General features: G+C 38.3%; 1 protein-coding gene across 3 annotated transcripts in view; it reads right to left on the reverse strand.

Annotated features, from left to right (window-relative positions):
• LOC141435664 (uncharacterized) overlaps nucleotides 1-16,164 on the reverse strand; it is a 410,065-nt gene that overhangs the window by 60,524 nt on the left and 333,377 nt on the right. The gene's annotated exons all lie outside the window — the stretch shown is intronic.

Below are 16,164 nucleotides of genomic sequence, written 5' to 3' on the forward strand. Positions count from 1 at the left end.
TCCAGACCTGGCAGTGTTACGTGCAATTGCAACTTCAATGCTCGAGCCAAGTGAGCGAAGCGCGTCGAAGGCCTGTTTAAAAATGTGATGAGAAAAGACACTAAAATCTTGCACAATTTTCAACAACAAACTTTTTTTTTGTTTTTGCTGCCTTGCTTCCATGAAATAATACAATTAGCAAGCTCTATCCCACGGGAACTTAGGGTAATCTCTTTTCAGTGCACATCTATGATCCTCATAAAATATGTCTGCCGTCATATCGCCTTAAGTTGTTTGTCCTAATGATCGATTACCTGAAAAAGAAAATATTTCAGAGCACCTCATGCGTTATGTATGTTTTTTTTTTTTTTTTTTTTTTTATTTGACTGGATGGCAAACGAGCAAATGGGTCTCCTGATGGTAAGAGATCAACACCAGGGGTATTGCAGACGTGTTGCCAACCTAGAGGCCTAAGATGGGATACCTCACGTGCCAGTAATTTCACCGGCTGTCTTACTCTCCACGCCGAAACACAACAGTGCAAGCACTGCTGCTTCACGGCAGGATTAGCGAGCAAGATGGTGGTAGCAATCCGGGCGGACCTTGCACAAGGTCCTACCACCTGCAAAATCCTACCGCCTGCGCCTGCTGCTGTGTGTAAATACCCTCAAAATTGATAATAGTTTGTATGTCATAAAACAATAATGCCAATAGAAGTGTCTGTCAGCTTGAAAGTTTGACTTTAGCAACATATTCATTTGATAGGAATTTGTTTAAAAATTGATAGACCACTTATTTGGCTGATGGATGGTACATAAAGGTACACAAAAATAATACAAAAAAAAATTAAAAAAATTTGTGTTGTTTACGCGTCAAGCCTTACGCATTACTTAGAATGGGCTAGGTTAAGTTAGGTTTATGTTGTACATTTTCTGAATAGTCGATGGTTTTCATTATAATTAACAATTAGGAAAATCGAAAATAGGACAAACATTATATTAGGACAAACAATCATTCGGCGAAACGATGTAGACCCTTGCCAAATTACAGGTGGTGGTGGTGGTTACGTGTTGTAGTTGCAGGTATATAAGATTTCTGTTTTATGTGCAATATCATCATCATCATCCCAGCCTATATACGTCCCACTGCAGGGCACAGGCCTCCCCTCAGAATGAGAGGGTTTGGGCCATAGTTCCCACGCGGGCCCAGTGCGGATTGGGAACTTCACACACACCATTGAATTGCTTCGCAGGTTTGTGCAGGTTTCCTCGCGATGTTTTCCTTCACCGCAAAACTCGTGGTAAATTTCAAATGTAACTCCGCACATGAATTTCGAAAAACTCAGAGGTGCGAGCCGGGGTTTGAACCCACGACCCTCTGCTTGAGAGGCGATGGGTCAAACCACTAGGCCACCACGGCTTATGTGCAATGTGCAATATACGAGGAAATAAATGAATAAAGGGCAACACAAATTGCCACTGTAGCCTGTGTTCATTTGATTATTTTCGCGTATATCACACAGCTGAAACTTTGCACAAAAGCTTTTAGGACAAAGCAAAAAGTTGTTTATACTTTTTTACCATGTGTCACGATTTACAAGCAAGTATAATAGATGAGGTTTGAACCGGGTGTTTGTGTTTTAGGTTGCATTCAGGATTACACTTCATTTTTAGGTTTCCGTAGTCAACTAAGAACCCGTATAGTTTCGCCATGTCTGTCCATCTGTCTGTCTGTCCGCGGCTAAGCTCAGAGACCGTTCGTACTAGAAAGCTGTATTTTTTTAGGGTACCTCCCATAGACGTAAAGTGGGGGTGATTTTTTTTTCTCAACTAACCCTATAGTGTGGGGTATCGTTGGATAGGTCTTTTATCATCGGAGGGTTGCCAAGACGATTTTTCGACTCAGTGATCTATTTGCAAAGTATTCAACTTTAAAGTGCAAATTTTCATTAAAATCGATCCTCTAAAATCTAAACTGTTTGGTGGGAAAATTTTGAAAAGTTCAGTATAGACGTATATCCAATTTACAAGAAAAATTATAACGGCTAAGATCGTTTAAGAAATTATTAGTAGTTTAAGAGTAAATAGCAGACTGAGGTATAAAATTTACCTAAACTTGGAAGATTCCGTAAGACAATACGAAATCCTTAAAAAATATTATTTCACTTTTTCGTAATGGCTACGGAACCCTATCCTGGGCGTGTCCGAAACGCTCTTGGCCGGTTTTGAAATGAAAGTACAGTTTACGGTCATGGTAAGTATGATACTTTGTAATGGGAGACCTTTCAATTGAAAAAGTTATGCTAAAACCTGCTAGATTTTAGATCAAGCACCCCAAACCGCGTCGTTAATGGTGTTTTTTTAATAAACCTTTTCGTTCATAAAAAATAATGATAATGTATCATAGATGTAACAAAGGAAAATCCACAACGAAAACACAATTTTAATTACTTTATGTTTTATCACAACCTCGTTTATCTTACCCGATAGAAATTTAATATAAATAATACAACCTCCAAAACCCTTTTAATTTTAGAAGCTATAAAAATATTACATAGTTACGTCTAAAACGTTATTAAATTACTCTTAAAATCTAATAAAGCTGGGTTAATATTACAATGGCGGGGGTCACGGTAAAGGCCGTAACAGCAAAAAGGTAAAGGCAGTAAGTACGAAGGAGTTACGGTGTTTTAGTAAGGTTAGCATCCTGGCTTTTAAACCGCGTTTTAGTTATGAATTGGTAATGAAGTGATTTAACGCTTAGAGGGAAGGTGAGGCATCTAACAAAGGGGGATGCTACGTTTTACTTACTTTGTAATAAAGACGTTACTAAGAGGATACTATTTACTACCCAACCCAATACCTAATTGATTTACAACCCATTCCCCAATTTACACTATTCTATGTACTTTCAAAATGTTTCATTCTCAATGTATTTTTCCGTAGCTTTTACCCTTGTAAATCTCTCTCTCTTTCTTTTTCTCTCTCCCCTCTCTTTAGAGAGAGAGACTATCTCCCTTTAAGCCGTGCTGACAGTTTAGTCCATGCCCGTGGGTTATCGTAAAAGCCAGTAAAAGGCAACAAAAGGAACTGATGTAACAGTGGGCACCAGCAATCTCTGTTGTCACCTATATGAACTCTAGACTCCAGCGCTGCAATGTGAAAGGCCATTCGTCATGAAGGTTCAATGATCCTCAACTGCAGATCACAGAGTGACTCCTTCTTTTTTAGGGTGCCGTACCCAAAGGGTAAAAATGGAACCCTATTATTAAGACTCCGCTGTCCGTCCGTCACCAGGCTGTATCTCACGAACCGTGATAGTTACACAGTTGAAATTTTCACAGATTATGTATAGCTGTGGCCGCTATAACTACAAATACTAAAAATAAAATAAATATTTAAGGGGGGCTCCCATACAACAAACGTGATTTTTTTTCCGTTTTTTGTAACGGCAACAGGTAGACGTTTGAAATATTCACAGAATATTTAGTTGTACTTTAAAAATAAATAATGAAATTAAAATAAAATAAATATTAAAGGGGGGCTCCTATACCTACAACAAGCGAGTTTTTTTGCTAATGTCTAATGTTGTCTGTCCAGGCCACTCGGTTGTGGAACTCCCTGCCGATAGACTTAAGGCGCGCTAAGTCCTTGCCTATCTTCAAGTCTATGCTTAGGGAGCACTATCTGTCGTCTTGCGTGTGAATGTTATAACTGTTAGTTTATTTATGAGTATGTTGTTAATGTTGTTATGTATCTACCTATCTATTTAGATTTGTTGTGTATGTGTACTGTATAAATGATTATGTAATTTTAATTCACCACCTGCTAAAATTTATTCCTTACTTTTCCATCCATTCCATTGTAAAGGTTGTACGACTAAGAAGAACAATGTTGTACAGATAATGGTACGCCCTCGTGCCCGACTGGCACTTGTCCGGTTTAATCATCATCATCATCATCATCATCATCATTATCCCAGCCTATACATGTCCCACTGCTGGGCACAGGCCTCCTCCCACAATGAGAGGGCTTGGGCCGTAGTTCCCACGCAGGCCCAGTGCGGATTGGGAACTCCACACACACCATTGAACCGCTTCGCTGGTTTGTGCAGGTTTCCTAACGATGTTTTCCTTCACCGTAAAGCTCGTGGTAAATTTCCAATGTAGAGGTGCGAGCCGGTTGAAGTCCGTTATTTAAAAAGTACTGTCAGCAGAATAAGCTTTAAAAACATTATTTTAACTATTTTGTCGGCCGGTGCTTAATGAGGAGTCAACCTTTGCTAAAGACGGGTACTTTGCAAATATAATTCAGACCGGGCCGGCAACGAATTCATCATTTTGCATAACAAAACCTTAACAAGTGAGAAATGACTGTGAAACAATAACGCCCCTTAACAGTAGGGTTGCCACTGTTGGGAAATAAATAATTAAACTTTAACGAAAGTACGGTCAAGGAAATTAATGCATGAGCCGCAATGGAACCTTTTCAAAGAAAAGTCATTACGATTTTCCTTGTTAATTAATACGATGTCACTATGACGTTTACTGTGAAAGGGTTCCATGGTGGCCCATGGGTTAAAGTCCTTGACCGTACAGTTTGACGGACTGTGTGTAATTTTCTTGAATTTTGGGAGATGAAGTTTGGAAAAAGCCGACCAAGTGCGAGAGGGACATCCAAATAAAATATTATGAATATCCAAAACAACCCCATAGCTCAGTGGTTAGAGAAACTGAGCACGAGCTTGAGGTCCCGGGTTCGATCTCCGGTCAGGGCAGATATTTGTATGAAAAATATGAACGTTTGCTCTCGAGTCTTCAGATCAGTGTGGAGATGGAGGAACTGCATGAACACACATTTCTTGCATAAACGTAGCTATCATAAGGTTGCGGGTAAGCAAAGTGTTTTAGTTCATTGATATGGACCTCCGCAAAGTAACTAAATTGTTTTCACTTATATAATAATAATGTTGTATATGTATTTCGATATTGTTTACGTAACCAGCCCTAATAGTCTAAGATCCGAACTTGAAAAGATCTTCACCGGTCTGATAATAGAATGAAATGTATTTTATAATAAATTTAGTATTTTAGAAAATATATTAGAAATGGATTTTCTAGAAATATCCTGGACAGGCTATTTTAATTATTAAAAAAAATATATTTTTTAATAAATTTTTGTTGCATCATCGAGATAATAAGAAAATTTTATATTAACTTAAAGTATAAAACCTATAAAATATGTAGACGTTGGGTTTGCTATTGTTTACCTGGACGAACTACTGGGTTGCCAGGTATAAATTCAAATAGTTATATCGATGCCCGTTACTTTCACTTGATTAGATAGGTAATATAACAAATTGTATATCAACGTAAGCGCTGTTTTATTGTGAAAACGTTGATATATTGATATAGGGTTGTCTGCATTTAATTAAAAAATCATTTAAAAAAAAAATGCCTGTCAAGGATTTTTTAGCAAAATCATTTCTAATATATTTTCTAATATACTAAATTTATTATAAAAATACATTTAATCCTATTATTCAGACCGGTGAAGATCTTTTCAAGTTCGGATCTTCTACTATAAAATATTGCACTTCTTGTATCTGAACGCGACTGAGCATAATGAATCTTATCTAACCTCAAGCTGTTTTCGAGCTCTTAGATAACTACTTGACAGAATTTAGAATTTAGGTTAGTTTATTGTGAAGCTTTAACAGGCGCTTGAAAAGGGTACGAGTACAAGTGCGTTTACAAGTTCAAGAAAGAAATGGAAAAATACAAGCTAATCATCATCATCATCATCATGAATCCTGAATGTGACCTTTTTGAGTGGAAATGGGTAGCTGTTTGTCGAGAATGTCTGAGGTTTTGTGAGGCGATGGACAACAGGCAGACCACCGTACGCGTATAAGTTTGGTTACTCATAATTGTCATTTTGTAAGTGTTATTTGTTTCTGCTGTTAATATTGTTATTGTAATTTTTATATTATAATTGTTATTAGTGGATAGTATAGTAGTTTATGTTTCTCGGTGTATTGGTTCGCTGTAATACCGTGTAAACAAATTGAATAAATAAATAAATAAATCATGTCAGCCGAAAGACGTCCGCTGCTGGACATAGGCCTCCCCCAAGGCTCTCCACTCAGACCGGTCTTGTGCTTTCCGCATCCACCGCGATCCCGCGATCTTAACCAAGTCGTCGCTCCATCTTGTTGGAGGCCTACCGACAGCTCGTCTCCCGGTCCGCGGACGCCATTCGAGAACCTTCTGACCCCATCGGCCATCAGTCCTGCGAGCAATGTGCCCCGCCCACTGCCACTTTAGTTTCGCAATTCTTCGGGCTATGTCGGTAACTTTAGTTCTACTGCGGATATCATCATTTCTAATTCTATCCCGCAGAGAAACCCCGAGCATAGCCCTCTCGATAGCCCTCTGAGTGACTTTGAGTTTTCTCATGAGGCCCATCGTTAGCGCCCACGTCTCAGATCCGTATGTCATCACTGGCAACACACACTGGTCAAAGACTTTTGACTTCAAACACTGCGGTAATTTGGACGAAAAGACACTGCGAAGCTTACCGAACGCTGCCCAGCCGAGTCGGATTCGACGAGTGATCTCTTCCTCAAAGTTGGACCTACCTAACTGGACCGTTTGTCCCAGGTATACATAGTCGTCAACAACTTCGAGCGCAGAGTCTCCGACTATTACGGGAGCAAATTACAAGCAAATATAGTCTTCAATATAATTTTGGATGATTGAAAAAGTAAATTTTAGTTTTACAGTTTACAAAATATCTATTTATTTATGTAGTCTTAAGTAGTTAATGGTGTGTAGTATGTCTTTATAACGGCCGAGGGTTGCCGACGGTGCTGGCTGAAAATCAGCGCTGGGTGTTTTTAACGCTTCAGCATTATGCTGAGCCAGTGTCCGATTCACAACCGCAATGACACATACCTTTGTGTTGTTTTTTGTACCTAATAATTTTCTTGTGTTGTGAATAAATGTATTTTCTTTCTTTCTTTCTTTCTTTAAATACCTAAAGGTTACAGCTCATTAGAGCCACCCGGCACCCGACCAGCACCGCCTCGACTTTCGGCGTCCACTCGTTGTCAACAGGTGGTCCACACGCGGACGGCGCGTTGACAACGAGTGACCTCGCGCGGTCCACGAATGGAGGGCGGCGGGGGGATGGAGAGCGTCGCATCGCAAGCGCGCGGGCAGCGAGTGGTCCACTCGCCGTCCGCGCGTGGCAATCTCAAGAGTGAGGCGATCCGGTGTCGCTATAATGTCAATAAAATTTCAATTCTCGTCTCGCCTCGCTGGTGAAAAATCATCTTTAGAGACCACAACCGGTATATTGACTCAAACTTTGGCATGGATATGGCAAGTAGATACAGGCAAAACACTCGTTTTAAACCCAGGTTAGACAACCAAGAAAAAGTCGCGAAATCTGCATTACATTGCGAGGTCCTAATGTGAACGAGTTTGTAGTGGTCAACAGTCTCAGTTACTGAGCACCGCAATGCAATACAACTTGCACGAGATTTTCCTTGCAGTTAAAAACTTTAATAAATCCAACAAAAATCTATTTCTCTTATCGTGTTGAAGTACATAAACACGTTTTCAGAGTCAAATTAATTAGAATTGTTCAGTGAGATTTCAATTAATGCATTAATTGCATGTGCATGACGTGATAACCGCTTGCATAATGTGAAGTAGCAGATGGAGGAACTTGAAACACATAACATTAATTGAAACAACAGAGGAATGTATTTGAGTTTTGCTCACAAGAATTGGATAGTTGCTTAGTAAAAGATATTTTTCTATTTACACCTTCAGTTGCATAGAATACAAAAAAATAAATTAATAAAAAATTAATATCATGGGACACTTGACACCAATTAGCCTAGTCCCAAACTAAGCAAAGCTAGTACTGTGGATACTAGGCAACGGACAAACTTGTAGGTATAGTTAAATACATACTTAACATATTAAACATCCAAGACCCGAGAAACAAACATTCGTAGTATTATTCATACAAATATCTGCCCCGGCCGGGAATCGAACCCGGGACCTCAAACTTCGTAGTCAGGTTGCCTAACCACTTGGCCATCCGGTCATAAAAATCCCATGGAAATCAGCAAACACTCATCATCGCTCACTCATTCATTTAATTATTTCTCTTTAATGTAATCAGTTATTTATGTGGCACTACTTTAACTATCTATTTGTATTGTATCATGTCATGTGATAAACAATTCATTCCTTAACTCATTCATTCATTTATTCTTTATTCATTCATATCGCCGTGTCATTAAAAAACATCGAAGCTAAATCAGAAACAAAACCGCCAAAACTAATTGGATAGTTTACGATTGTGATAACTAATGGCATGTTAGTTTTAAGTCATGACAAGTATACCTAGTGTCATCCAAAATTAGACATTAATGTCATTGTAATACGAACACGGCACGCGTCATCGTGATGACTTATACATATACGTACTTACTTATTTTTTATTCTGATGGTCGAATAACAAACACGTTTAAACTCTTGCACTCGCTTTGTAGGAAATATAGTATTGAGTTCGTATGTCGACTTTTCTATTTTACAATAGTCGTCGTCGTCGATATTTTTCCGGTTCATTTCCTCTTGTATGAGCTGCGCGTAACCCTGTTTGAGGATGAAATACGTGTGATGAGAATCGCGATGGCAACAGAAAAAATCGTCCATATGCGAGTATCCCCTAATCAGAATCGTTTATTTGCTAGAATACAGTATTGATGGTGAACTAAAATAATTTATTTGCTCACCCGCGACCTTATGATAGCTAAGTTTATGCAAGATATACGCATTCATGCAGTTTTTCCACGTCCACACTGTAAGAACACAGACCCATCTATACACCACCACCACAATACACCGACGCGTTTCGAAATCCATTTAAAATACTGGGCAGTATGCTCGTCCATACTCTTTGGCCTAAAATACGATACAAACTCGACTCAACTTGAATACGGATACAACCTTTTGTTCTTGTTATATTTTGTTACTTGCGCGCAACGGTAGGTACAATTTGGCGGCAAATTTGGTTGCTTCGTCTTTGTAAGTCTTCGCTTCAGAGGAAGTCAAGACCTTACATAAAAAGTTCAAAAACCACTGACATTGTTATCTCAAGATTAAATCATTTAGAAATGGCTCAATCAATTGTTAACATAAACACAATTGTTGATATATAACAAATTGTATATCAACGTAAGCGCTGTTTTATTGTGAAAACGTTGATATATTGATATAGGGTTGTCTGCATTTAATTAAAAAATCATTTTAAAAAAAATTGCCTGTCAAGGATTTTTTAGCAAAATCATTTCTAATATATTTTCTAAAATACTAAATTTATTATAAAAATACATTTCATCCTATTATCAGACCGGTGAAGATCTTTTCAAGTTCGGATCTTCTACTATAAAATATTGCACTTCTTGTATCTGAACGCGACTGAGCATAATGAATCTTATCTAACCTCAAGCTGTTTTCGAGCTCTTAGATAACTACTTGACAGAATTTAGAATTTAGGTTAGTTTATTGTGAAGCTTTAACAGGCGCTTGAAAAGGGTACGAGTACAAGTGCGTTTACAAGTTCAAGAAAGAAATGGAAAAATACAAGCTAATCATCATCATCATCATCATGAATCCTGAATGTGACCTTTTTGAGTGGAAATGGGTAGCTGTTTGTCGAGAATGTCTGAGGTTTTGTGAGGCGATGGACAACAGGCAGACCACCGTACGCGTATAAGTTTGGTTACTCATAATTGTCATTTTGTAAGTGTTATTTGTTTCTGCTGTTAATATTGTTATTGTAATTTTTATATTATAATTGTTATTAGTGGATAGTATAGTAGTTTATGTTTCTCGGTGTATTGGTTCGCTGTAATACCGTGTAAACAAATTGAATAATAAATAAATCATGTCAGCCGAAAGACGTCCACTGCTGGACATAGGCCTCCCCCCAAGGCTCTCCACTCAGACCGGTCTTGTGCTTTCCGCATCCACCGCGATCCCGCGATCTTAACCAAGTCGTCGCTCCATCTTGTTGGAGGCCTACCGACAGCTCGTCTCCCGGTCCGCGGACGCCATTCGAGAACCTTCTGACCCCATCGGCCATCAGTCCTGCGAGCAATGTGCCCCGCCCACTGCCACTTTAGTTTCGCAATTCTTCGGGCTATGTCGGTAACTTTAGTTCTACTGCGGATATCATCATTTCTAATTCTATCCCGCAGAGAAACCCCGAGCATAGCCCTCTCGATAGCCCTCTGAGTGACTTTGAGTTTTCTCATGAGGCCCATCGTTAGCGCCCACGTCTCAGATCCGTATGTCATCACTGGCAACACACACTGGTCAAAGACTTTTGACTTCAAACACTGCGGTAATTTGGACGAAAAGACACTGCGAAGCTTACCGAACGCTGCCCAGCCGAGTCGGATTCGACGAGTGATCTCTTCCTCAAAGTTGGACCTACCTAACTGGACCGTTTGTCCCAGGTATACATAGTCGTCAACAACTTCGAGCGCAGAGTCTCCGACTATTACGGGAGCAAATTACAAGCAAATATAGTCTTCAATATAATTTTGGATGATTGAAAAAGTAAATTTTAGTTTTACAGTTTACAAAATATCTATTTATTTATGTAGTCTTATGTAGTTAATGGTGTGTAGTATGTCTTTATAACGGCCCGAGGGTTGCCGACGGTGCTGGCTGAAAATCAGCGCTGGGGTGTTTTTAACGCTTCAGCATTATGCTGAGCCAGTGTCCGATTCACAACCGCAATGACACATACCTTTGTGTTGTTTTTTGTACCTAATAATATTGTTGTCTTGTGTTGTGAATAAATGTATTTTCTTTCTTTCTTTCTTTCTTTAAATACCTAAAGGTTACAGCTCATTAGAGCCACCCGGCACCCGACCAGCACCGCCTCGACTTTCGGCGTCCACTCGTTGTCAACAGGTGGTCCACACGCGGACGGCGCGTTGACAACGAGTGGACCTCGCGCGGTCCACGAATGGGGGGCGGCGGGGGGTGGAGAGCGTCGCATCGCAAGCGCGCGGGCAGCGAGTGGTCCACTCGCCGTCCGCGCGTGGCAACCTCAAGAGTGAGGCGATCCGGTGTCGCTATAATGTCAATAAAATTTCAATTCTCGTCTCGCCTCGCTGGTGAAAAATCATCTTTAGAGACCACAACCGGTATATTGACTCAAACTTTGGCATGGATATGGCAAGTAGATACAGGCAAAACACTCGTTTTAAACCCAGGTTAGACAACCAAGAAAAAGTCGCGAAATCTGCATTACATTGCGAGGTCCTAATGTGAACGAGTTTGTAGTGGTCAACAGTCTCAGTTACTGAGCACCGCAATGCAATACAACTTGCACGAGATTTTCCTTGCAGTTAAAAACTTTAATAAATCCAACAAAAATCTATTTCTCTTATCGTGTTGAAGTACATAAACACGTTTTCAGAGTCAAATTAATTAGAATTGTTCAGTGAGATTTCAATTAATGCATTAATTGCATGTGCATGACGTGATAACCGCTTGCATAATGTGAAGTAGCAGATGGAGGAACTTGAAACACATAACATTAATTGAAACAACAGAGGAATGTATTTGAGTTTTGCTCACAAGAATTGGATAGTTGCTTAGTAAAAGATATTTTTCTATTTACACCTTCAGTTGCATAGAATACAAAAAAATAAATAAATAAAAAATTAATATCATGGGACACTTGACACCAATTAGCCTAGTCCCAAACTAAGCAAAGCTAGTACTATGGATACTAGGCAACGGATAAACATACTTGTAGGTATAGATAAATACATACTTAACATATTAAACATCCAAGACCCGAGAACAAACATTCGTAGGTATTATTCATACAAATATCTGCCCCGGCCGGGAATCGAACCCGGGACCTCAAACTTCGTAGTCAGGTTGCCTAACCACTTGGCCATCCGGTCATAAAAATCCCATGGAAATCAGCAAACACTCATCATCGCTCACTCATTCATTTAATTAATTCTCCTTTTATGCAATCAGTTATTTATGTGGCACTACCTTTAACTATCTATTTGTATTGTATCATGTCATGTGAGTAAACAATTCATTCCTTAACTCATTCATTCATTTATTCTTTATTCATTCATATCGCCGTGTCATTAAAAAACATCGAAACTAAATCAGAAACAAAACCGCCAAAACTAATTGGATAGTTTACGATTGTGAAAACTAATGGCATTTTAGTTTTAAGTCATGACAAGTATACCTAGTGTCATCCAAAATTAGACATTAATGACATTGTAATAAGAACCACGGCACGCGTCATCGTGACTGACCTATTACATATACGTACTTACCTATTTTTTATTTTGATGGTCGAATAACAAACACGTTTAAACTCTTGCACTCGCTTTGTAGGAAATATAGTATTGAGTTCGTATGTCGACTTTTCTATTTTACAATAGTCGTCGTCGTCGATATTTTTCCGGTTCATTTCCTCTTGTATGAGCTGCGCGTAACCCTGTTTGAGGATGAAATACGTGTGATGAGAATCGCGATGGCAACAGAAAAAAATCGTCCATATGCGAGTATCCCCTAATCAGAATCGTTTATTTGCTAGAATACAGTATTGATGGTGAACTAAAATAATTTATTTGCTCACCCGCGACCTTATGATAGCTAAGTTTATGCAAGATATACGCATTCATGCAGTTTTTCCACGTCCACACTGTAAGAACACAGACCCATCTATCACCACCACCACAATACACCGACGCGTTTCGAAATCCATTTAAAATACTGGGCAGTATGCTCGTCCATACTCTTTGGCCTAAAATACGATACAAACTCGACTCAACTTGAATACGGATACAACCTTTTGTTCTTGTTATATTTTGTTACTTGCGCGCAACGGTAGGTACAATTTGGCGGCAAATTTGGTTGCTTCGTCTTTGTAAGTCTTCGCTTCAGAGGAAGTCAAGACCTTACATAAAAAGTTCAAAAACCACTGACATTGTTATCTCAAGATTAAATAATTTAGAAATGGCTCAATCAATTGTTATCAAGCATAGCTAAAAACATGGGAAGAAAACTCGTTTTGACGTAAAAATCGCATGGAAACCTTTCCTCCCCTTTTAGAGCTACAATCACATATAGACAGACATTTTCGTCAAACTTATAACAACCCTCTTTTTGCGTGGGGGGTTGATAGTCTCTTTCAACTCTTAATTACTTTACTAACTCTTTTAATACAATTGCATTTTGAAAACGTACAGTTATTGCTATCAATGAAACACCACACGTAATCAAAGCCCCGTATATTACCATCAATATTGGAAACGGGTCCGTATAGGAATCAACTACGGCACTCCCACAGTAAACAGAATATTAACATTCACACCACTTATTTCGCAGTCGGTGCTGCATGCCAAAAATAGATACTGTACAGAAAAGAAATAGGAAAATAAATCGTATGAGATTCCATTTGTAGAATTTAGGAGCAAAGTTTAATTCTGATTCATTATCATCATCATCGCAGCCTATATACGTCCCACTGCTTGGCACAGGCCTCCTCTCAGATGAGAGTGCTTGGGCAGTAGTTCCCACGCAGGCCCAGTGCGGATTGGGAACTTCACACACACCATTGAATTGCTTCGCAGGTACGTGCAGGTTTCCTCGTTTCCTTCACCGTAAAGCATGTGGTAAATTTCAAATGTAATTCCGCACATGAATTTCGAAAAACTCAGAGGTGCGAGCCGGGGTTTGAACCCACGATCCTCTGCTTGAGAGAATTCTAATTCTGATTAAAATTTCTTAATTATTTAAATATTCACTTTTAAAATTGAGCAAATGCGAAACTTTTAAAGAATTCTTATAGCGGATGGGCCCTTTAACAGAAGTAAATAATTAAAACATAAATCGTACTCAACTGAACAATATTATAACTTTAGTTGAGCGACTTTTAAAAATAATTGAGTCTCTATAGATTTCCCTTTTTCATACAAATTAAATAGTAATCCCAATGTACGCTATCGTATAGCTCAATTTACATCACCTGTCACTCTACAAACATCGAACATTTAAAAAAAAAAATTTAATCGCTGTACTTGCCGTACAGTTCGAAGAGTACGACATGTTATAATTATTAGCTCCTGTTAAAGGGCTCACCTGGTATTGCAGTTACAGTATTTTATAGTGTTTTGTTTTATTTTTTAGAGCATAGACATACCTAATTACACCCCGTGATTTCTTAAAAGAACCTTCGGATTTTAGAAGCATGCTTCGGGTATAGCCGATGACACACGATCGTGATATGCGGTTTTGTTCTGTTATAAACTTACAAAACTTTTCAAAGTTACCGTAAAAAGTTATGTAAAGAATAACCATCGGTACAAAATAAACCTGACTGTAATGATATTACGCTTCTTTATCTTTTTCTAATTTTAATACAATATGACTTAATGGGGTTTCCCGTGATTGGCTATTTACAGAAATACTCTGTTTAAGTTGACTCCTCACGGAAATGACCTGACGGATTGTACGTACAAACACCTACCCTTTTTACATTTATATATAACAAATAATGATAGTAAAAATGTGGGTAGTATGTATGACTGAGCCCTAATCCGTAGTAATTCGAACTCGCGCGATTTTTATAATCGTACTGTTAGAAAGACGTGTACTGTGATGCACCCGCTTTGCCTGCAAGCCGACTGCACGTGGCTCATGGTGATTGAAGCGATTATAGACAGCCTGCTGTTCTATTGGCTTCTACGTATAATATTTACGGCCCGGAATTTCGCGAGCGGCTATTGACAGATTGCAGGGAGAGAGAACCGCTCTTTATCGATGTTATCGACAAATCGATAGTTTTTTGTTTACTAACATTAATACATAATTGTAAATATATTTTTGCTTGGAATATTATTAATTATTATAAATGGCTATGGTAAGAACTGAAGGAATACAAAATAATATTTTCTCTTTTATTTTATCAAAGGGTAGGCAAACAAGCTACCTAACGTTAAGTGGTCTCAGAAGGGTCTTTTCTCAAGTAATGGTGGTGGATTTTTTTTTGACATTCATAAGTGCTTGTTATAGCCTAAATTGAATAAAGATATTTTGACTTTGACTTTAATAAAATATAAAATTTGTACGAATGTAATTCTAGTGATTTCAATAAAGCAATTTAAACGGATTAAACTTTCCGGTATTTTGAACTTTTTTCATCATTGACCGCTGAAAAAAGTACGTATCATCGGAAAGTGTGAGGTTTTATTGAATTAAAAAAACTATCGATTTGTCGATAACACCGATAAAAAGCGGTGCTCTCTCCCTACAATCTGTCAATGGCCGCACGCAAAATTCCGAGCCCTAATAATATTACAGTCAAGCTCAATTGTTGAAATAATTCTTACTTGTTATGCATTGTGTGCGCGAAATTATTTATAACTGTTATTTTAATACCAGATGACTCTTGAAATATTTTTAAAATACTATTACTAATTATTAATTACCATTATCTTATTCTATCATTTAATTACAAATTATAAAAAAAATACATAAATTATTATAAATAATATTAAAATATTTAATTCTTGCTTAATATTCCCGGTCTGAGTGGAGTGGAGAGCCTTGGGGGAGGCCTATGTCCAGCAGTGGACGTCTTTCGGCTGACATGATGATAATGATGACTTAATATTAAGGTTATACAGGGTGCCTCTCTTTTAATGCAAGGTTCGATTCTACTCGATTACTAAGCTACTTTTGTTTTGTAACAAAACAAACTTGAATTTAGATCATTTTATTGATCCTCAAAGTTTAATCGTTAAATCAGTGTATCGGACATGGCGGTGTTATCGTTATCTCTTGGTATAGGCTTTTAAATAATTTTTGTCATTTATTTGTCACCTCTAAGGTAAGCATCTATCAATGTGCTGCCAATTTAGTATTGTATCGCATAACTAACTTTAAGTGTCAGATAAAGCCGTCTTTGTTTATTCGGACAAAATAAACAGAGACGGCGTCACTGATATCCGTCACCTAAAGTTAGTCGGCAAGTGGTGAAACAGGCCCAGGGCTTTATGAAAAATGAAATTAGAAATTAACAGTGCTCATATTTTTAAAAAGTCGTA

This window comes from Choristoneura fumiferana, chromosome 15 (genome assembly GCF_025370935.1).
Source record: "Choristoneura fumiferana chromosome 15, NRCan_CFum_1, whole genome shotgun sequence".
NCBI lineage: Eukaryota > Metazoa > Arthropoda > Insecta > Lepidoptera > Tortricidae > Choristoneura > Choristoneura fumiferana.